The sequence below is a fragment of the Panthera uncia genome (genome assembly GCF_023721935.1).
Source record: "Panthera uncia isolate 11264 chromosome A1 unlocalized genomic scaffold, Puncia_PCG_1.0 HiC_scaffold_17, whole genome shotgun sequence".
Classification (NCBI taxonomy): Eukaryota; Metazoa; Chordata; class Mammalia; order Carnivora; family Felidae; genus Panthera; species Panthera uncia.
Window position 1 is genome coordinate 44530635 of NW_026057577.1, and position 23004 is coordinate 44553638.

A 23004-nucleotide genomic window follows, 5' to 3' on the forward strand; every position below is an offset into this window, starting at 1 on the left:
ACCAAAATAAATTTCAGAATCATTAACAATTTAAATATAAAAAACAAAACCATAAAAATACCTGCTGGTTGGGGGATCTGAATAAAGAGAATACACAGAATTTCTCTGTACTAACGTTATAGGTTCCTGTGCATCTATAATTATTTCAAAATAAAAAGTTAAAAAAAATACTTGCAGAAACCTGAGGTAATTACTTTGTAATACTGAAATAAAGAAGGCCTTTACCATGATGACACAAAGCACAGAAGACAAAGATGTTAAGATTAATTAAACATGCTCACCTACAATTAACTGTTTATGCATGTCAAAAGCCTAAGCATACAAAATCAAAAGAAAAATCAAAGAAAAAATATGTACATCTTATATCCTATTTCATATCCTGAAATACATGCATCTTATAAGCTAATGTCCTTAATATATGCACTGCCAATAAATTAATAAAAAAGCCAACAATCCAATAAAGAAATGGATAAAAGATATGAACAGTTTATAGAAAATGAAATAGAAATAGCTTTAAGATACATACAAAAAAAGATGACCAACCTTACTCAGTCATGGGACAAATGCACATTTAAGCTAGAGAAACAGAAATATCACTTTTTACTGATAAGATTGGTAAAGACCATAAAGTTCGACAACATATTTTTTAGCCAAGGTGTACAGAAACAGTAGTTACTTGCATACAGTGATGGAGGGAATGGGAACTGGTACAGTCTCTGTCATTAGACAATAACTGTTGCAAAGCATAAGTTCTGTATGTATGCATCTGTGTGAAAAGTGCATGTATAAGATTTTTTACAAGAATCTTTTAATAGCAAAAGAAGTAGAAACTATCCAAATGTCCACCAACGTGAGACTTGTAACAAGCTGGTTTCATACCAGGGAATAATATACAGTTATAAAAAAAGAATTAAGTACCTTAACCTATCTGTCATGAAATAGTTACTAGAATATATAATTAATGCCAAGTACAAGATAAACATTTCTTTATTATATGCATAGAATATTTCTGGAAAAATCGGTAAGAAACTGATAACACTGGTTACTTATTTGAATAAAGTTAAAAATTAAAATACTAATAATAATATATTTATTGTTTCCTAAATTTTATGGCCACACATAGAAGGGAATAAACTAAGCAGTAATGATCATAAGTATACACATTTGCTGAGTCCTTGGTACAAGCCTGAAGCTACATCATACTAAAAAGAGATTATTCACTAAATAGGGACAGTAACATCAACAATACAAGCCAAAGTCATCGGTAGCTCACTTTCTTCCTCATGTCCCAAATTAGTATAGACCCTTGAAATAAAGCACATACTCAAATGTTTACGAATGAAAGAATGAATGAATAAATGAATGAATGAAAGGATGAATGGACAGGATAGATAGATAGATAGATAGATAGATAAGTGGTTAGAATAAAAAATAGAAACTGTAGGCTGTGATCTACCTCTGCTCCTATTTCCTTCTGTCATTAGGCAAGTCTTACTCTCCTTGCGCTTCCCTGTACAAATAAGAGGTGTCAGAATGCATCAGTATTTAAGAACCATGATCAAGATCCCTACATGATTTGCTGGATAATTACTTATGTGGTCAGCAAAACAATGCTCACCCCCAACCCCATGAAACGTTCATGGCTTAATCCTTGGAATGTGTGACTGCGTTACATCGCAAAAGGGACTCTATAGATAGAATTAAGGTCACAGACGTTAAAGTAGGAAGATTATCCTGGATTATCCAGGTAGGTCCAATGTAATTATAGGAACCCTTACAACTAGAGAACTGTCTCTGGCTGCAAGAAGAAAAAGTCAAGAGACATGGCAGAAGAGGAAGGTAAAGAGATTCGAAACATGAGAATTCAATGCACCATTGGTGGCTCTGAGATGTAGAGGCCCATGTTCGAGGACTGGAGAGATGCCCCTAAGGGCATCCTCTAGCTGACAGCCAGCAAGGACATAGGGACCTCAGTCCTACAACCACAAAGAACTGCATTCTGCCAGCAACCTGAATGAGTCTGGAAATAGATTCATTCTAGAGCCTTCTGATAAAAGTCCAGATGGCCAGCACCTTGTAAAACACAAAGTAGAGCAATCAACCTTGCCAACTGGGACATCCGACCAAAAGAATAAGTAAACAACATGAGTTTTAATTTGTGCTATTTTAATCCACTAAGTGTGTGATTTGTTATGGCAGCAATAGGATACTAATACACTACCTTTCTTTTCAGTTTAAGAATGATTTGTTGAGCCTCTTCTACATGTTAGGCCCTGTGCCACGTGTTTAGGACAGAAAAGTGGGTACAGGTTCTCAAAGAGCTCACAAATACAGAAACCCACTGACCTATACAATGATAGAGGTTAGCACAACACACTACAGGAATACAGAGAGCAGGCCTCTAACTGGCCTCAGACAGTTTACTTACCACTTCTGTAATCCCTTCACCATCTAAAAAGCCCTTCCCCAATGAATTATACTATCAACCTCATAACAAGTCAGAAATTGCAAGTCATCCTAAATTCCACTGACCCCTCAAGATCTGTGATATATACCACCCTAATAATATTTCCCATAAAAATCCTGTTCTCTTTTCCTCACCCCAACTACTTCCTTCAACCCCTGATTGCACCTTCCTGATACTTATCATATCTTACCTGGATCACTTACCTCCCAACTAACTCTCCTGATTCAGTAGCCATCCATTTCCCACCATTCACATGAGCCAACCCTCTAAGGATTAAATTGATCATACTGTGTGCCAGCTCAAAAATCCTTCGAGATGCATTGCAAGTATCAGTCTAACTCCTTGGTTATCCTTAGCAACCTTTTTAAGCCCTACTATGGCAAAAAGTCTCTCCTTGGCTTCTAATCCCAGGGCCTAGGAAGGATCTGCTACAAAGATCCTTCGAAAGTATTTGCTGAAGTAACCAAATCAACCCCTGACTCCAGTCTCATCTCTTACCTTATAGCAGCCTCTGTGCACTATGTGCCTACTACTCTAGACTTGCCAGAACCAGGCTGCTCCAGCTGCCCTCTCTCTATGCCCCAATTTTTCCTCATGGCTAAAAAGCCATGTTCATCTAGCTGGTAAGCAGATCTCATTTTTTAAGATTTTGCCCTCCTCTAATAGGATCTCTCCTCCCTTACAGCTCAACCATTCAGGGAAAGTGTCTAGTCTCTTCTGTACCCCTGTTGTAAGCTGTCCCCTCTTCCACCATGACATCTACAGCAACCCTCAAGAGCAATGCTACTCAAAGGTAGCCTGTGGACTGGTGCTAATGAACAAATGGTGTATTACCTGTCTGGATCAAGCTATGTTCAGAAATCAAGTATAAGCGTTTAAAAATTTTTATGGCAATTGGACATTGCTGTGACATGCAAGTATGTGACACTGGTTAAACAAGATGTAGACCAGTTTGGGTGTTGTTGAGTTTGTGCGGTGAGTCACATGTGGTACAGACTGCATTTTAATCACATGCAACGAGACCACTTATTGGTTCATGAGAGAGTGAAAAAAACAAAAAACCCAATTGGTCCACCACCACAGACAGTATGAAAAGCACTGGTCTAATGCACTCAGGCATGTTCTCATCTCTCACCTTCTGATATGCTATTGGCTGCCTAAAAATTCAGATGTCTGATAAACATCAGTGAATAAATAAAGACATGAATGATAAGAAGACCTCCTGAAAGACATGATATCTAAGTTGCTTTTAGTATGGGGAGGAATTGAGCACTTTGAGGTACCAGAATGGGAAAATGCACTGAGAAAGAAGTGCTGATGAGGAATAGTGAGAAAAGATGTTGCATAGGCAAAAGAAAACTTTCAAAAGTGAAATATTATGCAGAAGCATAATTATGTAAGGGAACTCAACCAGGCAGTTCTGCCAATGTCTTACCACCCTGATCCCCTAAAGCTTATCCCAAAAGCAACCCCTTACTGCAGTGTCCTAGCCTCACCTATAGGCAGAGGGAGCCCCTGATGGGTTTCAAACCAGTATAGTGGCCTAGCTGTATAAATGATGAATGTAAGGGGGTGAGCATAAGTGTAGGGACACCAACTAGGATTTAATTACAATCATCCCAATGAGAAATGCTTAAAGGCTTCAACAAGGGTAAAGATAGTTGGGTGATGTGCAGTGTCGTAGACATGAAGTCAAGAAATATTTATGAGCAACACAGGAAGGGTTAAGTGATTAACTACACAGGATCAAGGGAAAAGGTAACATGACTAAAGTTTCTGGTTTGGTTTGAGTGACAAATGTCTACGGTTGCAACACCAGATGAGATTAGGAGAACAGAAAGAGGAACAGGTTTAAAGGGCAAAGGATTGGTAAATTTCAATGTGACAAACCTACGGAATATTCAGGTAGAGATGCCCGATAGGCATTTGGGAGAAATTTCAAGGTGGAAGATACAGATTCTGAAAGCTTTCACATCTAGACAGTGATTAAAACCACAGTAATGGATGAATGAAGAAAAACAGTGGTGTAAAGACAAACAAATGGAGAATACTATCCTTTATAAGTGGTAGGCTGAGGGAAGGAATCTTACAAGGAAGAAGACATCACAAGAAATTAGTACATGCAGAATCACAGAAAGAAATATGGAGACAATTCTGAAGAAGAAACGGTGACAAATAGCCATATGCATAGAGAGGTCCAGTGTGACAGAGCTGAATGGTCTCTACCAACTTAAGTCAAACTGGAAGCCCCTGTGACTTTACGATAAAGCTGACTGATGAGGCAGAAACCAAAATACGAAAGCTGGTGAGTAACAGAAGACACTGGATAGGCCACTCTCAAGAGGCCTGTTTGAAAAAAAAAAAAAAAAAAAAAGAGACAAGAAGATATAAAATCCAGCTGTATCATTTTGGTAAAACCTTAACTATGTTAAGAGTGAGAGGAAGAAACAACACAGAGAAACAAGGAAGAACAACCAGTGAAGGTCTGGAGGAGAAATGGAGAGAATGGAGACAGATATGAGATGGTGCTCTTCCTCTAATGGAGCAGGGTGCCACCTCATTCTCCAAGAAGGGGAAAGAAAAAGGAGGGCAAGATGTTGAGGAGTTTAATAAGACAGAAGAAAGTCTTTCTCAGGGCCTGCGTCTGGGTTAGGGCCATACCTATGAGTTCCAATAATACCTTATTGCCTCACCATAGCATTTACCATGTACTGTAACTGCCTAATTTATCTGTACGCAGCACTAAACTGTAAACTCCAGGAAGGTATGGGCTGTATTTGTCCTGTTCACCACTCTATACTCAATGTCTAGCATAATGCCTGGCACAAACTAGGACCTAATTAAATGTTAACTTGACTAAATGGGGCAGAAAAATTAAAAGAGATTCAGCAACAAAAGCTTCAATTTTTCTAGCAAAGTAGGAGATGAGGCCAAGAATTTATAAAATAGGGTTTGGTGGAATAGTTTTGGAGAGTATGGGAAGATCAGGATACCTTTTGAGAGGAATGGAAAAATGAAAATCCTTCAAGGGCAAATTTCAAGCAGCTCTTCTCAATTGGGGTTGCACAATGGAATCACCTGAACATTAAGAAATACTGATAATTGGTGGGGCACCTGGGTGGCTCAGTCAATTAATAATCTGACTTCGCCTCCAGTCATGAACTCACAGTTCTACGTCGGACTCTGTGCTGACAGCTCAGAGCCTCGAGTCTACTTTGGATTCTGTGTCTCCCTCTCTCTCTCTGCCCCTCCCCTGCTCGTGGTCTGTCTGTCTCTGTCTCTCAAAAATAAATAAACATTAAAAAAAAAAAAAGAAAAAGAAAAAGAAATACTGATGCTTGAGTTCCACTCCAAAATTTCCAATTTCATAAGCCTTGGCAGCCAAGGCATTGGCTTTTTTTAAAGTTCCCAAAGGATTCTGTTATGCAGTCAAAGTTGAGAGTCACTGAATAGAAGGATTAAATAATGTTGGTCCGAGTGAAGCTGAGACTGGAAATCATGAATTGGCAGAGTCACCATTTCACCCAATTTTCTGCAATACTGTTCAGCTACCTGAGTATATGTGCGGAGGACCACTGGAGATTCAATTTGAAGTTGGTGCTTTGCCAGATACAAATGAAAGTGAAACAAGTATATTGCTGACAAACTGAGGAAAAACTAAGGTCCTTCTGAGTGTGAAGAGAGGGCGGTGTAAAAGACCTGAAGAGGAAATTAACAGAAGACAATGGAGGAGGGGAAGGAAAAAAAAGGGAGGGAGGCAAACCATAAGAGACTCCTAAAAACTGAGAATAAACTGAGGGTTGATGGGGGGTGGGAGGGAGGGGAAAGTGGGTGATGGGCATTGAGGAGGGCACCTGTTGGGCTGAGCACTGGGTGTTGTATGGAAACCAACTTGACAGTAAATTTCATATTGAAAAAATAAAAAGAGCTGAAGAGAGTGACAATGTGGTTGGAAGATGGGATAATTTCTTCTCACCACGTGTTCATGTGATAAGGCTCAGAGAATGGTGATGAAAGCAGGTGGTAACAGTGCTGAAGAGGTTATCACAGTTGGGTCAGACAAGGAACTTTGACATACTCACACACTGGCATCAAAAAGGATTTTGCAGTTTCCCAGAGCAAGAGTAGGTGTGGGGATAGAAAAGTGGACTAATCAGATGCCAAAGTCCACAATGCATTGTAGAACTGAAGAGGAAAACTATGAACAAAGCACCTTAGCAAAGGCAGAGAGCACAAAGCCTGAGAGGGAGACATTCAGAAAAGGAGAGTTTTGTTTTATTTTATCATGGAAGTGGAAAAGTAACAGTTTCATTCAAACGTGGCAAGGAGAAGACAGGGGAATTCTGGCCAGTCCACCTTAGACATGTACCTTTCAATATGATAGAAAGCCTCCATTTCTCTCACCTCTACATCAAACCCGTCGGCAGATCCTGACAACTCTATGTTCTAAATATATTCTAGAATCCAACCACTTTTCACTCCAGTAGTGGTCCAAACCACTGTCATTCTTATCTGATTTACTGCAATAGCCTCCTAACTGATCTTCCTGATTTCACCTTTGTCCTCGGTCAATGTATTCTTCACACTGGAGAAAAAAACAAAATAAAGAATACCCAACTCATATCACTTCTCTGCCTAAAACATGGCAATGTCTTTCTACCTCATGCCAGCAAAAGTCCAAATTCTTACAACGGGCTATAAGGCCCTCCATAATCTGGGCCCTGACTACCTCTCTAACTTTTCCTCCTTCCCACTACTCTTAGCTTTAGCCACATTGGGTGTGGCTCCTTAGCATTCCTTGCACACATCAAGAATGCTCTTGCCTCAAAGCATTTGAAACCGTTATCCCCACCACCTGGAATTCTCTCTCTCTCTCTCTCTCTCTCTCTCTCTCTTTAATGTTTTTTTTAATGTTTATTTTTATTTTTGAGAGAGAGAGAGCGTAAGCAGGGTAGGTAGAGAGAGAGAGAGGGAGAGAGGATCCAAAGCAGGCTGTGTGCTAAAAGCAGGGAGCCCGATGCGGGGATCCAACTCACAAATCATGAGATGGTGACCTGAACCAAAGTTGGACGCTCAACCGCCTGAGCCACCCAGGCGTCCCTGGAATTCTCTTCCTGAAGATAATCTGCCATGGTGGTGGCTTCACTTCCTTCAGCTCTCTGCTAAAATGTCACCTTCAGCACTGCACTAACACATATGTCCCTATCTTTATTGCTTTATTTTTCTCCACAGAACTTTTTTAACATTATTTTTATATATTCCACCAATATTCTATATTTATTTGCTTTCTGTATCATTCCCCACACCCTCCATAACACCCTAGAATATAAGTTCTTCAAAGGCAGGGATCTTTATCCATTTTGTGCATTGCTGCCTCTCTAGCACCAAAACAGTACCTGAGATGTGGCAGACACTCAAATATTGTTCAGTGGATGAATGGATGAACCTTCTCATAAGCAGTGTACAGAAAGGGGTGGGAGGAAAGAGCCACATTCAGTCATGTTTGGAAGGTGATGGGACTGAGGATAGAAAAGCATTTGTGAACACGATGGAACACAGTTTAAAAGATAAAAGACAGAGATGAAAGTGTGGTTGACAGTAGGAAACAATAGAAAGGCTGTAATGCCCAGTAAGGGGTTTCTCTTTTAAGCAGTAAGCAATAATTACAAGAAAGAGAGGAAGAGTAGGAATCAACTGGTCTCAAATACCTTGCCTTTGAGACAAACCAGAATTTGCAATAACAGATTCAGCCCGGGTGGGAAGAGAAATATGACAGGACCCCCAAAAGTGGAGGGAGATGGTATCCAGAGGTGGGTGGGTAGGTCATGTGGATTGATGAATCCTAGAGAACACAATAATCATACTAGTCTTTTCCATTATCTATTTGAACACAGGGAAAGTATTATAAAATATATAATAATACACATCCATAAAATACACAGATAGGCCCATAAGAGGAAGAAAAATAAGTGGCCCTCAAAGAAAATTGTGGATAAGAAAAGTAACTAATAGTAAGATTAAATTAATTCATCCTCACTTTCTATTTATGGGTACAATTCATTTATGCAGCCTTACCCACTGGAATGAGTGTTCCACAGAAGTATATATTTTATATAACAGAAATGCTAACCCCTAGGTGCAACCACTTTAAAAGTACTTGTGAAAAAAAAAAAGTAAAACATTTTTTGAAAGATTTCAATCATCTTATATACTGAACTTTCCTGGATAATTCAAGGATATTACTGAGAGCAGGGGTATCACAACAGTACCCTCTGTGACTACTGGGGCTGAAGGTATGACCTTTGCCTACAGTAAAAAGTTCCAAACTTCCAGGCATTTCAAATACCTGCATCTGCTTTTAATAGATTTCCTGTCCCCTCCCTTGTTAGCCATCACATTTGGCTTGTCACCAGCATTCCCATTGCTATAAGATCCTACTTATTCTAATTTACTGTCCCTAATCTGCTATGGGAGGGGAAATAAAATAACCAATAACGTTGGACTATGTAAAATAATGCGAAAAAGAATATGATTAAACACCAGAGGCTCTCTCTAAAGATCAAACAGAAGTTTACTCAATGGACTTCAGGACACTGTTTTCTCTGCTCAGGTATGATTGCTCTGCTTTCTCACTGGTTTCAATAGCATTTTAGGATCAAAACTTCCTGATAAATGCCTTCTGGGTTAGCATACTGTTCCCGTATTTACGTGACCTTCTTCACTCAATTCTAAGAAAATGATTATTATTAAGGTCTCAGTCTTATTTAACAAATTAAAAACTAACACAGATTTAGGACAGGATTTGTATTTATCCTGGGTCTGCAAAAGATTATTTCCAATTGAAAATGAAATTTATAATTTGGTTATTTTAATCAAATAAAAGATTTTCCCAAGGAAAATAAAGTTACATTTCTAGGCTAGTAGACATACTGATTTAATGCAAAATATATGTAAAGTATATTTGTAGTAAAGAACAGTGTTGCTAAATACCATCACTTAATGTTTAAGTTAAATAATTTTGATATGAAAGATTCTGGAAGCAACAACTTACACGGACATTTCCCCCCACTGTTTATCTGGATAGAAAAACATAGCTTAGTTCAATCTTGTCTTGGTGTGGGCCTCTCTATTTACAGCCTTTTCGAACAATAGCTCAGCATCAGCAAACAGAAATTACAGATAATACAAGATTAAAACAATGACTTTCCTATAATAGTGGCCTTGGTGAATATTTACGAACATATTTCTAGGTAAACAAAGAAAGACTTTTCTCTCTCATTAGTTATACACAAGATACTTAAATAATTTCCATGGAGACTCCTTCTGGTGGGGGAGGAGAGAGGCAAGGGAAAAATTCTAGTTCTTCCGGCTTTATCTACCATTATGAGTTTTAACCACCTGATCTTTGAAATATTTCACAAGTACAAATTCTAACTGCCCCTTCATAAAGTAATTACCTAGAAGAGGCCACCTTGGTTAAAAGCCTCAAAGTAAATGAGCATGTAGTTTGTTCACCTCACCTGCAATGATTACCAATGAAGAGAAATAAAGAAATGTCCAGAATCTCAAACAAAGCATTTCCCAACCCAGTTTCTCCAAGACAAGTTTTGGCACCACAATCCACCCATGCTTCCAGGCTTCAAACCTTGCCCTCTATCTTTCGCTCATCCAGACCTTCTTCTCCGCTTTTCCTTCATTCCTCTGCCCTTCTCAGTCCTTTCCATTCATACAGGCACATGCCCATCTAGGCTCTGTCCTGCTTGACGGGCCAACTTCTTCTATTTCACATCTGACAGTGTCACAAGCCAGCGACCTGAACTGCCCAGCTCAAAGCACTGTGACCAGGTCTTTTCTCTTTTCAGAACCCTCCAGTAATTTATAATGTCGTGTTGAACCAAGCTGTAATTCGTACTTATGGACTTGTTTAACTGGACTTCATTTACCCTTTACTCTCCCCTCATACTCTGATTCCTGATCAACTACTCTCTCTTTAGTCAAGACGATTTTCTTGCTGTTCCCTGAATTCTCTCTGACACACCTTCGCAATAACTGAAACAGGAATAAATTATTCAGAGACACTCAAGATTTTGCCTTTTCTTTAAAAGTTTTGCACCTTTAAGAGGATAACAATTGTTTATTACAATGGTGTGATAATTGTACTGTAGTCATTGTTAAGTTCCTATCTTTTGAAGATAAACTGAAATATTCACAAATGAAGTAAGATTAGCCATGAGCCTGGGTGATGTGTACATCCAGTTCATTATATTGTTCTCTCCTTTTATAATGAGGTTTTTTTTAAAGGAAGAAATAAAATTTCCATGTTGCAAATGCTTGTAAAGGTTTTTATTAAAAGTATGCTAGATGATTCTTGTTCTTCATCTAAACAGTTCTCAACTTTTTTCCTCAAGAAAAACTTCAACCACATTTTAAAAATGGCCTTTAAGAAGCCGAAAAGCAATTTATTAAAATGTTCGCAAGAATAATTTCTGCTTGGTGGTATTACAGGTGACGGGTTTTCTGTTACAAGTTTTTTGTTTCATTTCCCAACTTCTAAAATCTGCATACACTTTTTCATAGTCAGAAAATAATCTGATTTTTCTGATTATATGAAAGTATTATTTTTCACATCGGGCACTGAAAATCTGTCTATATCATAAATCTCTATAGTCTATGTTTACCATGAAAAATATGAATGAAAAACATGAACATGAAACTCCAGTTATCTATAAAATATCCTGTAGTTTGACAGTAAGATGGCAAGGCAACATTTTTATGGCCACTTGGGAAGTGCATCCTAAAGAAGATAATTCTGGAACGATAGACTGGTAAGATTATGGACTCATTTTGGCAAGACCATCTTATTGACTCCTACAACTGAGTGCTCATAATGGACACTCTAAGAGCAAACAGTCCAGAGGAACTGGGCATTTCTCGGAATGTGATATACAATATTGTACACAATTTTCATTTTAAGCTTGGCTTGGGTAGGGTTCTTGCCTGGATACTGATACATAGCTGTATTTTTGGTTTGTTTTCTCCTCTTTTGCTGGTGTTGGTTTTTGTTTTTGTTTTTTAGGTGAAGATGGAGATAGAAGAGAGGGAAAGTTTCTCTTTATCCTTGAATGAGAGAAAACAGTTTATGTGGTTATGTGCCCCCGACATCATTCTCTCCTCTTCCATCTGCACATCACTTTATTTGGTGCAGAACTAGTTGCCCATTCTCTATGTGAGACCTAGCTGAGAGGCTCTCAAAGACCTTGCTCACAGTTCTATAACTCAGACTGAGAGTCAGTATCAGAAACTACAAGGTCACTGGAGGAAGGGCTCATGTCTCCATTCATTTACTCAATAAATATTTGAGCACCTACTATGTGCCAAGCACACTTCTCCACACCAAAGATACACCAAGATCTCTATTCTCATGCAGTTAACTTGTATGGGAAGACACACAAGTAAACAAAGACAGACACAAACATAAATAAGACAAATAGTGACAAAAGTTCTGAAGAAAACAAAACAAAACAGAGTGATATGACAGGGTCACCGAGGACAGAGGGCTGTTAACAGTACAAGGGTAGTTAGACAGATCTAGAACACCTGAGTAGATATGAAGGGAAAGTGGTCCTGGAGGGGACAACAAAGGCAAAGGCCTAGAGGCAGGAACAAACTTAGTTTAAGTCAGAGGAAGAGAAATCAGAGCACAAGGAGGAGAGAGATGCTGGATGCCTTGGGGAAGTGGATACATAAGGTCTTGAGGCCTAAATTAAAGAGTAGGGGTTTTATTCTAGGTCCATCTAGGGAAACCATCAGAGGCTTATTTGTTGTTGTTGCAGCAAACTATTTCTTTTCCTTTTTTAAAATTATGGTAAAATACGCATAACAGAAGCTTTACCATCCTAGCCTTTTTTAGGCGTATTGCTCAGCAGTATTTAGTACATTCCTATTGTTCTGCAACCGCAGCCACCAACTACCTCTAGAATTCCACATCTTGCAAAACTGAAAACTCTCATCAGAGGCTTTTAAGCAAAGCAGTGACATGATCTGACTTATGTTTTTAAAAATTAACTTGGTTGCCTGGTAAAAAATTGATTGTAGTGAGACAGTAGGATTAGGAGTTTATTGAAGTAGATAGATTGAGGATACATTTTATGCACATAGCTGACACAATTGCTGCTAATTTGGATGTGGGCATAAGATAAAGACAGAAATGAGGAAAGGAGATGACTTCTAGATTTTTACATCTCCAGCATCTAGCCCAAGCAAAGAGGTAACGTTCAATTCATAAATAAATACAAGCCTTTTTTTCCTAGAGAACTAGGACAAGAGAAATGAAAACTACCATACATGCAGGAGATGATATCTTTTTTCAGTCTGTACTAATTGCATCCTTGTAACACGGATAAAGTCTACACAGTTGGTTCGTGCCAACATTATATGCTTAATTCCAACATTAACATTAAAGGCTAATACTTTTCCATGAACACAGTTAAATTTTAACAAGCATTTTACATGTGTTGCTTCATGTCTTTCCTAAATCAGTAGCTTTTATCCTGTGAGACTATAGTGCTATGGGCCATGTTCCTGCAGATTACATATGCACAAACAAGTTTGATGTTTGGGAGAGTTATGGACCTTCTGAATTCCATCCATGGACCAGCAGGCTAAGATGCCCTGCTCTACCTTGTGTGAGTTGCTATTGTCTATCACTATGAGAATCTAGACCTTATTAGTCCAGCCCTCAAGACTTTGAAGAAATACTTTCGAACAGTTTACCTTCATTAACATCCATAATAAATGAGTTATCAAGAGCCATTACTAATGTAAAAAATACCTTTGCATCTTTAGCAAAACTGTTATTGCAAGTATTATAAATGGAGTTATTCAAGATCCTCTTTATAACACCAATGTGATAAATGCCTTCTACAATTCATTTCTGGGAAAAATATTACCTTACAACATTTTTGTTTTATTGTTTCAAAAAAACTAAACCATTAGAGTCGTGGAAACATTTTCTTATTTTTTCAATATGAGCTCCCAGCTAACAGTTAAAATTTTGTGTTCTGTTTATCACAACTACACTACCTACATTTTCCCCTTGTAGGCTTGGGTCTTCAGGTACTTATTGTGAAAATTTCAAATCTTTTTTGGAAAAAAGTGGAATGTAAATTATACATTATCTCATGCAAACTTTGCAACTGTCCTATTTCCTAAGCATATTATCTGCTCTCTTCCATGCTATTTTTCTAAACACAAGAAAATAGACTCAAAGGCCAAATACAGCAAGTGGCAGGATGTATAGTTAGATTAACTGTATTACAGATCCAGGTTTACCACTTGCCACCCAAGTGACCTTGGCAAAAAATCACTTGAATTTCTCAGAGCCTCAGATTTTTGGTTTCTAAAATTCAGTTAAAAGCCCACATCACACAGGGTTGCAATAAGGACTGAGATGATGCATGCGAAAAGTTTTTCATGACATATAAAAGCAAAGAGGCAGGAGGAGGAGGAACAGCAGCTGCTGTAGTCCATGCTTGCCTGTTAATAAGATGACTAACAACAGCCCTTCCTCTGTCGGCTGATGAAAGGCCAAAGGTTGAGACTCGGCAGATTTTTCAGGGGGTGCCCAGCAAAGCAATGGGCACAACTCATTCCACCCCTACCCAGCCCCACAGATGCCTACTTCCCTGAGACTGTCAGGCAGCCACCTAAAGGGCGTGGACTTGGGCTAAGGGAAGAGAATGAGGACAGGAAGGGATTGTTAGATAAGACAACAGGGCTTGGCCAGGAAGGTTTAGTCATCTTTGCTAAGATAATGTATTTTTCTTTTACATTTTCAGTCATAGTTCAGGGTCAGGTTTTAACATACACAGGCCTGAGGACAACATTATATTGTTTGAGTTTCAGGTTTCCCTCATGTAACACAGGGGAAACATAATACTGGCCCTGTTCATATTCTACAGTAAAGTGTAGGGAATAATCAGTGTTGTTACTTGCAGACAAAGATGGGGTGGGGCAACTTAAGAACTTCAAAATTCAGTAGTAAAGGCAGCCTGCTTTCTGGGGAAATAAAGAGTGTAGACTCAGCTGATTGGCTCAAAAGGTTAGATGTCATGAGGATTGTCTTTGTATTAGGATAAACTATATGCAATTGCCAATCAGAGTTAGGGCTAACAAAGAAAAATAATTACTAAGCTATAAAAGCACCTGGACTCTGATCAGGAGAAGGTGTTTCCACTTCCAGGATGATAAACCAGCTAGTGGCCTTGGAGAAACAACTTGGCTTCCATGGGCCCCAGGTTCCTCATCTATCAAAGAGGAAGCCTAAATGATCTCTAAGGTCCTTTGCAGGTTAAAACACTTCAACATGTCATTAAGAAATTATCTCCATGCTCATGTGCCAATAAAGGTTCCACCTCCTCTCCATAGGTGCCAAGACAACTCTGAGGTGTATCCTGCCCTGAGGGAAGCCCAGCTGCCCACAGTGGCAGGAGCACCATCTTGACCAACACATCCTATCCTAGCTACCTCCTCTCCCTCTCTCTGTTGATCATGTCTAGAATCACCCCTCCAATAAAGGGCTTACCAAAACCACAAAACAACAAAACCCCTATATTAGAAATTCAGATGAAAAGTACTACCTTATGAAGTGGTAAGAGCAGAGGCATATGAGTGCTAGAGTTCAGACTAAACTGGATTGGATTCCCAGTTCTGTTAGTAACCACATGACTCTGGACACATTATATAACTTCGATATGGCATGAGTTTCCTCGTCTAGAAAATGAGAACAAAATGACCTTCCTGGTAGGGCTGCTGTGCAGATTACATGAGATAAGGCATATAGAAAATGTTTTACAATGCCTGGCATATACCAAATAGTCAATAAATGCCATACTTTCATTTTTTTGCATTTAAGTTTGGTCTTTTTTCACCAACTTGTAATACTTCAGAAGAAAATAATTACTATACTGCCATAACTGGTATTTGAATCTAGAATAAGTTACACCTCACCTAATCCAACTTTCAGATTAGCAGCACTACGAAATTTATTAAGTTTAACAAACTAGCTAATCCTATACTATGTTTTTTTTCTTTTTTCCAGTTTTTGCTTTCAATTTTTATGGCAGTCACTTAAGGGAGGTGGAAATCAGCTCTAGGTTCTATATATTGGTTCACATTACTAATACAAACTTAAATGCTATAGGGTTGCTAAAAGCCTAACTCAAAATAGTATGAGTTATATGCCATTAGCATAATATGGTAAGCAAAGAAAAAAATCTATATGTGCCCTGCTTTTTACATTCCCAATGGCAAAGTTTTACTTTGGTAATGTAGTAGGCCCACAGAACATCTACAGAGGCAAAACTTCTGACTACTCACTATCCTACAGCATAAACTATTACAGTTAGACTAACAGCATCAGCAGTTTTGACTGGTTCTGGTTAGTTAATAAAAAAAAGTTGTTTCAAGAATCAAAAAATTATATACACACCATATTTACTTTACCTTAACACATAAAAATATGCATTAATTCCCCAATTTCCCAAAGTAATTCCAAGATTTTCCTTGAAGAATTCCTCCCCAATATTTTTCTTATATTAACTACACTCAGAATTTATTTTCTACAATTTCTAGTTTTAATTTCCTAAGTAGATTGAGAACTAAAAAACAAAGACAAAACAACAAAACAAACTTGTAAAGCAAGGTCAGGATATTTTCTTCCAAATTTTCATAATTTTCTCTCCAATTTTTTAATAGTTTTTCTGCCCACTTTTTTAGTCTCTCACTTTTATGGACTCTTTCTAAAGAATTCAACATTCCCGGGCACCTGGGTGGCTCAGTCCATTAAGCCTCCAACTTCGGCTCAGGTCATGATCTCACAGTTCGTGAGTTCAAGCTCCACATCAGGCTCTGTGCCAACACCTCCGAGCCTGGAGCCCGCTTCAGATTCTGTGTCTCCCTCTCTCTGCCCCTCCCTCTGCTCTCACTCTGTCTCTCTCTCTCTAAAATAAACATTAAAAAAAAATTTTTTTTTTAAACAATTCAACATTCCTTTCACAGAAACCAATACTCTTCTTTTGCACTCATGTTTCATAGATTTACACGACTATTACTGATATTTAAATGATCTAATCATAACACATGTAACTGCCACCAACAGGCTTATGATAAATACTGTTGAGCCAGTAACCCAGTAGTTGTAGAAATGAACACACTGCACTCAACCTACTTCCTGGGAAAATGAAGACTGTAGGCTTGGCTGATTGGCTCAAACGGTTAGATGTTAAGAGGATTGTCTTTGTATTAGGATAAACTATATGCAATTGCCAACATCTAACTCTTTTACCTAGAGCAATGGCAAGTGCCTATGTTCAACCTAGTATTTTTAAAGAAATATTAGCTATACTTAATGTTAAATATATCCACTAGACATTTTTTTCCCTCCCTTTAAACAATGATTAGTAGTTCCTGCAGCTTTATTTTTTAACTTCCACTCTACATTTACTCAGGAACTCACCCTAAGCTACTGAATAATCAGTATCTGGACTCTGGTTTCCCAGGAATGTTACTTCTGCCTCCCACCTTGCTTCAAGTTAAAGACACACCTGTTAGAATTTCAGAGACTGAAGGTATAAGCATGTGCCTTCTAGCTAACTGAATGAAAAACATCAGAAGGATTAAAATGTGAGATCAGCATTAGTTTGTTTATTTGTTTCTGAGATACAAATCTTTTTAACCCACAGAATCCAACACAGCACTACCTGCCAAGAGAAGGCAAGAAAAAGACAAGCAAGAATGGGATTGGGCAGAGAAGCCCTTGGACAGACCTAGGGTTAAGTCATCCTTAAATATGAGCACCCTTTAGGGGCTCCTGGGTGGTTCAGTCGGTCGAATGTCTGACTCTTGCTTTTGGCTCAGGTCATGATCCCAGTGTCCTGGGATCAAGCCCCACATCAGCCTCAATGCTGAGCATGGAGCCTGCTTAAGAGTCTCTCTCTCACTTTCTCTGCCCCTCTTCCCTGCTTATGTACACACTCTCTCTAAAAATAAAATAATAATAATAATAATAATAATATAATAATAATAAATATGAGCAGCCTTCACTGTCCCTGTTCTGTCATTTGATTATAATAAACAAAAAAATCACAAAGGTGTTATTAAGACAAAACCCAGAAAGCTGGGACAGGAAGGAGGACAGGCTGTATTTAAATGAGGAGCTACTAGTCAACCCTCTTTTTCTAGTTTTCTCTTCTACCACTGACCCAGAAAGTCTAAGTCAGGTTTTTCTTTGTGATTGCACTTATGCCCTCACCAAAGTACCATATGATATCAGAACTCTACTGTCTCACGTACCCTCTAAAATAGCAATCCACAGAGTCAATATGCAAAGTGGGAAGAAGCTAAACATTGTAATTTTACTTGGGTTCAAATCCTGGCTGCATACTTCCAACAGTGTATACTGAGTACCTTTCTTCACTCTCCTGCACTCATGTATACTATGAGAATTATGGTGCAGATCTTGCCAGCTTCAGAGGATTCATGAGAAAATGCATGAAAAGTGCTTTGCTGCAACTATTACTGATACCTAAAAGATGCCAAAACGTTTCATCTCGTAACTGTCAATAAAAGATTTAAAACTGAACTGCAAGATTGGGTATTTTATAAACACGCAGCACAAGGACACCGATGAAAGCTTACTTTCTGTTCCAAAATTGTTATGCAAACAGAACATAAGCAAGATATCAAGCGGAAACAATGTTGGTGGCTGTCCTTTCCAAAGAGAAATGAGCTACGAGATAGCAATCAGGTAGAGAAGAGAGATAAAGCCTCCAACAGGGGGAGGAGGAGAGCTTTCAGAAAGGTGAAGTTGCAAATGCCAGAGGGATGCTTTTAAAATTCAAATGTGAACAGGTCCCTCACTTCCTTGAACATTTTCAATGGCTCCCCACTGATTTTAGCATAAACTCCAAATCCTTCAGGTCCAACAAGGCTCTTAGCAACCTCACCTCACCTCATACACTCCTCTGCAGTTGTTTTATAGTATTTCCAATTTCAGCACAGCATCTGCATTCTGTCAGCCTGAATGTGATTTCCTGCCTTCATCTCATTTCTCTGCTGCCCTAACACTCTTCCTTCTTTTAGCTCAGGAGCATGATTTTGTCTGCCTTCCTCCATGTGACTTCCCCAACACTCTGTGTTTCTCACAGTTTTTCACACTGTACTGGAACTGTTTGCCTCTCTGCATCTCACACAGACCTGGCCTGGCTTTAGCATTCTGCTGATCACCTTGCCTGACACAAAACTGACGCTCATTTAAATGTTTACTGAACACACAACTTCTGAAACTCCCTACTTTGGGCCAGATTTATCTCTGTTACCTTGTATTAGAGAGGACAAAAAAGGTAGGTAGCTGTTGTTTGAGGGCTGTGAGGCTGCTTGTCAAGAGAGATGAAAATCTGCCTTTCACCTGGCAGACTTATGTTATACGTTATACAGTAACTTAGTGCATCTGAATAATAGCCTGTTTGGAAATATTTATGATGGTGTGGCTACTTCTATCATTAACTAAATGGATAGTTTTACTTCCCAATGTAATAATATGTGCGCTTTTAATATATTTGAGTAAATTAGGAATAATTAGAAATCTCAACTTTTTTAGAAGACCAGTCTTATAAAGTGCCAAATTTGCATTAGTTTTCAACTTTTTCATAACTTGTGAGTGGTCCAAATTGGATGAGTATCTCAGAAACACATGTGAGATACAGTCCTCTCTCAAAGTGTATTCATGGCATGCTTCTTTGCATGCTCTATGACGTGTTGTACTGAAATTCAAGGTTAGTTCTCAATTTAATACACTAATACATATACAGAGTCTCCAAAGTTACTTGTTTGGTAAACAACATTCTAACATATCCTAAAACTGATGTTTGCACACATAGGACACCAAGAAGAATAACCAGTTAACATACTTGGGAAAGTCCTATTTCTTCCATTCAACTACAAATTATCTGAGGACATGGGTTTTCTTTTACATACATTCCAATGTCTGACATAAACAAACAAACTCCAGTTTATAAAGTGACATATCTGCCAAAGTAAGTATTGCTACAACTTAGATTTATAAGTGTTGTTTAGTGCACCTGTTCAACAATAGAGGATTAATTTATGAAATCACATTACAGTTGCTAGAATATGACACAAACAATAGGAATTTGGGAAATCGGATAAGATGAAAAATGCTTACTAGGTATTACATTAAAAACAAAGAATACTAAAATTCTACATGTACTATGATGTAGGAAAACATGCATAGAAAAAATGGAGAGAAACAAAGGCAAAAATCACAAAATATCCATTTTGGTAGAATTATGCTCAGTGGCTCAAAACTCTCATTGGTTCCCTTTTCTTACCATTTAGGTATCTTCTTGGTTTTGTCTTCTCACCTCAAACCTATGTAGGCACAGCCAACTCTTTCCAAACAGTTCCTCTTGGGACTAGTCCAGGCTCACATTACCTTATACAGAAGTTTTGGGAACAGGTTCCTATTAGGCATGTCTGCAGTCTCATCTCACTACCATCATATCTCCTACCAGAATAAGACAGTCATTCTACTGCTAAATATGTCTACTGTGGTAATCTCATTTATGTTTCATGCATTTTTAGGTATGTGTTATATTTTACAATAAAGATGACTTTTTTTTTTTTTTTTTTTGTAATTTACTGTGGTTGGTTCCTGTCTTGTTTTGCTAAGAATAGGATTCATCATTCTCTGTGGATATGGTCCTACTTCCACACTTCTAACTGTAGTGCTTACTCAGGATAACTGGGTTCCTCCTAGCTGCAGCAACTAAGTCACCAGAAGCTTTCCTCCCCCTCCAGGATGCTTGCCAGCTCCTCCATGTCTACCAATGTAAACTTCTTCACACCCTGTAAAACCTGGCCCACCTGTGTGCTACCGTAATTCACATTGCATCATATGTGGCAAACATTTAGCAAGTAACTACTAATTGTAAGGCCCGAATATTTAATGTCCTAAGCTGCTTACAATATTTTTTGTGGATGTGGAACATTTATAAGAGAAGATACCCAACTGGAGAAAGTGACATATGATAAGTGATGAATGAGTGTTCAGAGGTCGTGAAGGAGGAAACTAGGGAAGAAGGGCTGGGGAGGGGGTAAGGTTCGAAGAAAGCTAGAAGGAAGAGACATTGTAGAAGTTGAAGAGATACATCATGATTGGGAGAGAGGTGATACGAGACAGGACTGCTGAATTTTGCACCTGAGTGACTAGGATAATGATGGGGCCCGTGACATAAATGATGTTAACTAGAAATGCTTTGAGGCAAAACAGGGCAAGTCCACAAGGAATATTACAATATAAACTGACAGATGCTACTCTAAAACTGAGTAAGATACATGGAAAGCACAGAGTCTTAAGGCAGCTAACTAGAGGTGATAACTAAAGTAACAAGGTTCTGTGAAATCTCTAAAAAAATAATGATAATAATGACAAATAAAATAAAAAAGAACTTAAACTAGTCCAAAGTCATGCAAGAGGGAATGTGAGACTGAGAACCTGATCAGTGATGCTTCAAGGAGCTCAGGACTTCAGGAAATAAGGAGGAAGAAAGGAATTCTAGGCGAGGCAGTATGCACAGTGGTTAAGGGCCCCAGTGCTGGTCCTGAGCCCCGGGAGTTGGAATCCTCTCCTGCTACTTGAGAGTCCTTGAGCAAGATACCAAGTATTCATTCCCTCATCCATAAAGTGAGATAACATAATAATTTTACCTCACAGGATTGTGGTGAGGATTAAGAGTTAATGAAAGTTTTCAGAACAGTGCCTGGCACAGAAACACTCGATAAATGTCCGCCGTTGAGGGGAAAAGATTTTTTTCTAGTCCTCAGCGACCTCGGGGACAACAATTTCTGGCCAGCAGTAGGAGCAGGAACTACAAAGTAAGGGAATTAATAAGCAAGTGAGCAGTAAGAAGGCAAAGGCAATCACAAAGTATGGATGATTCTTCCACGGCGGTTAAACAAAAAAATCGAGCTGTGAAACAAAAAGTAACCTGTGAGCATAGGGTTAAGTGAAAATGCTTTCCGAGGGGATAGCTCAGCAAGAGGGGAAAGGTTTGGCTCGCCAAAACTATTCTTGAGTGGGAGTGGGACTTGTTTCTCCTACCACACAGGGAGGTGGACAGGGGTAAGACCGGACCCTTCCTGTCCCGGCTCCCCAGGAGCTCGAAGGAGCGCTCGCTCGGCATCCGGTAAGTTTGAATCAGCGCTGGCTGATGGAGGGGGGAGGGGGGAGGGCAATTTCCCAACCAACGATACCCTGGAAGATGAAACAACAGGCTTTCCCATCTCCATCTCCAGCACGACCTGTTCTATGGCTCAGTAGTCATCACCCTCCTCAACCAGCAGCAGTCGCTGGGACACCGTGCAGCTCAGAGGAGCCAAAGAGGCAGCTCCCCGCTGCGAGAGCAGCACCCCCCCCCCCAAGTTCATTCCGACCTCAAGGACACAAAAGCGCCCCAGACGGGAAGGAAGCAGTAAGAAAGGGGCTCGGGAATTCCGGTAAGGGGGGGGGGGGGAAGGGGGCAGGCTGCGGTAGGGAGGTCAGAACCCGGAGCTGGGAAAGTGACCTCGGTGGCCAAGGTCGAGGAGGTCCCTGCAGTCCCAGGGGCGAGCACCTTTGCCCTCCCGCCCGGAGCACCAGGGTCCCCGCCCACAGGGAGCGCTCGGGGAGGCTCAGAGCCCTGGGGCGGCCCGGGAGCACCGGCCCTCTGGGATGCCGGGGCGGCGGGGGGCTCCCAGGGAGCGCGCAGGTGAGCGCGGCGGCCCCGCCCTCCCGCGGGAAGGGCCTTCTCTCTCTGCGCCCACAGGCCGCGGTTCGAGAACTTCCGAAGCGCCTGCACACAGCCCGGGGAGGGCCTGGCCACGCTCCCGGGTTTCCCGCACCCGGATCCCGCCGCCGCGCGCTGCGCCCAGGTTCCTCCATCCGGCTGCTCCGGACTCCTGCCGGCGGGGTCTCTCTCCCATCCCCCATGTCTTCTCCGCACCCCGCAAAAGTTTGGTCCCAGCGCAGGGGCTGGGAGTCCCGCACTCACCCCACGGAGAGCGGAGCCGAAGCGGCAAGGCGCGCGCGGGAGCAGAGGGCGGCGGCGGGCGGCGGCGCGAGCGCAGAGCTCCCCACAGCGGCCCCTGCTGCTCCGGCCGCCGACAGAGCTGGAAAAGGGGAGGAGGCCGCCGGGATGTCACCTGCCCGCTCTCCCACCCCGCCGCGTGACGCCGCGCAGCACCGCCCCCGCCCGCCGCCGCCAGGTACCCGCGAGGGGCGGGAAGGAGGAGCCAGCCGCCATCCGGGAACGAGCGCCCCGCCTCCGCCCGCCTCAGCTGCCAGACCCTCGGAGCCCCGCGGGCCACTTTGGAGTACGGGTTCTGGCCTTTGGACTGTTATGTTTCTTTTTGAGCACTGATGCCATCCCTTGAGGTCATCTCGAGGCGTGACATAAATAGTGTGAAAGTTGTCGTCATGC

At 40.4% G+C, this 23004-nt stretch overlaps 1 protein-coding gene across 1 annotated transcript in view; it reads right to left on the reverse strand.

The window, feature by feature from the left end:
• ELOVL7 (ELOVL fatty acid elongase 7) overlaps positions 1 to 22653 on the reverse strand; it is a 74920-nt gene extending 52267 nt beyond the window's left edge. Inside the window, exon 1 of the mRNA XM_049648561.1 lies at positions 22576 to 22653. The gene's annotated coding sequence lies outside the window, so the exon portion shown is untranslated. The remainder of the gene's footprint in view (positions 1 to 22575) is intronic.
• Between the last annotated feature and the right edge of the window lie 351 nt (positions 22654 to 23004).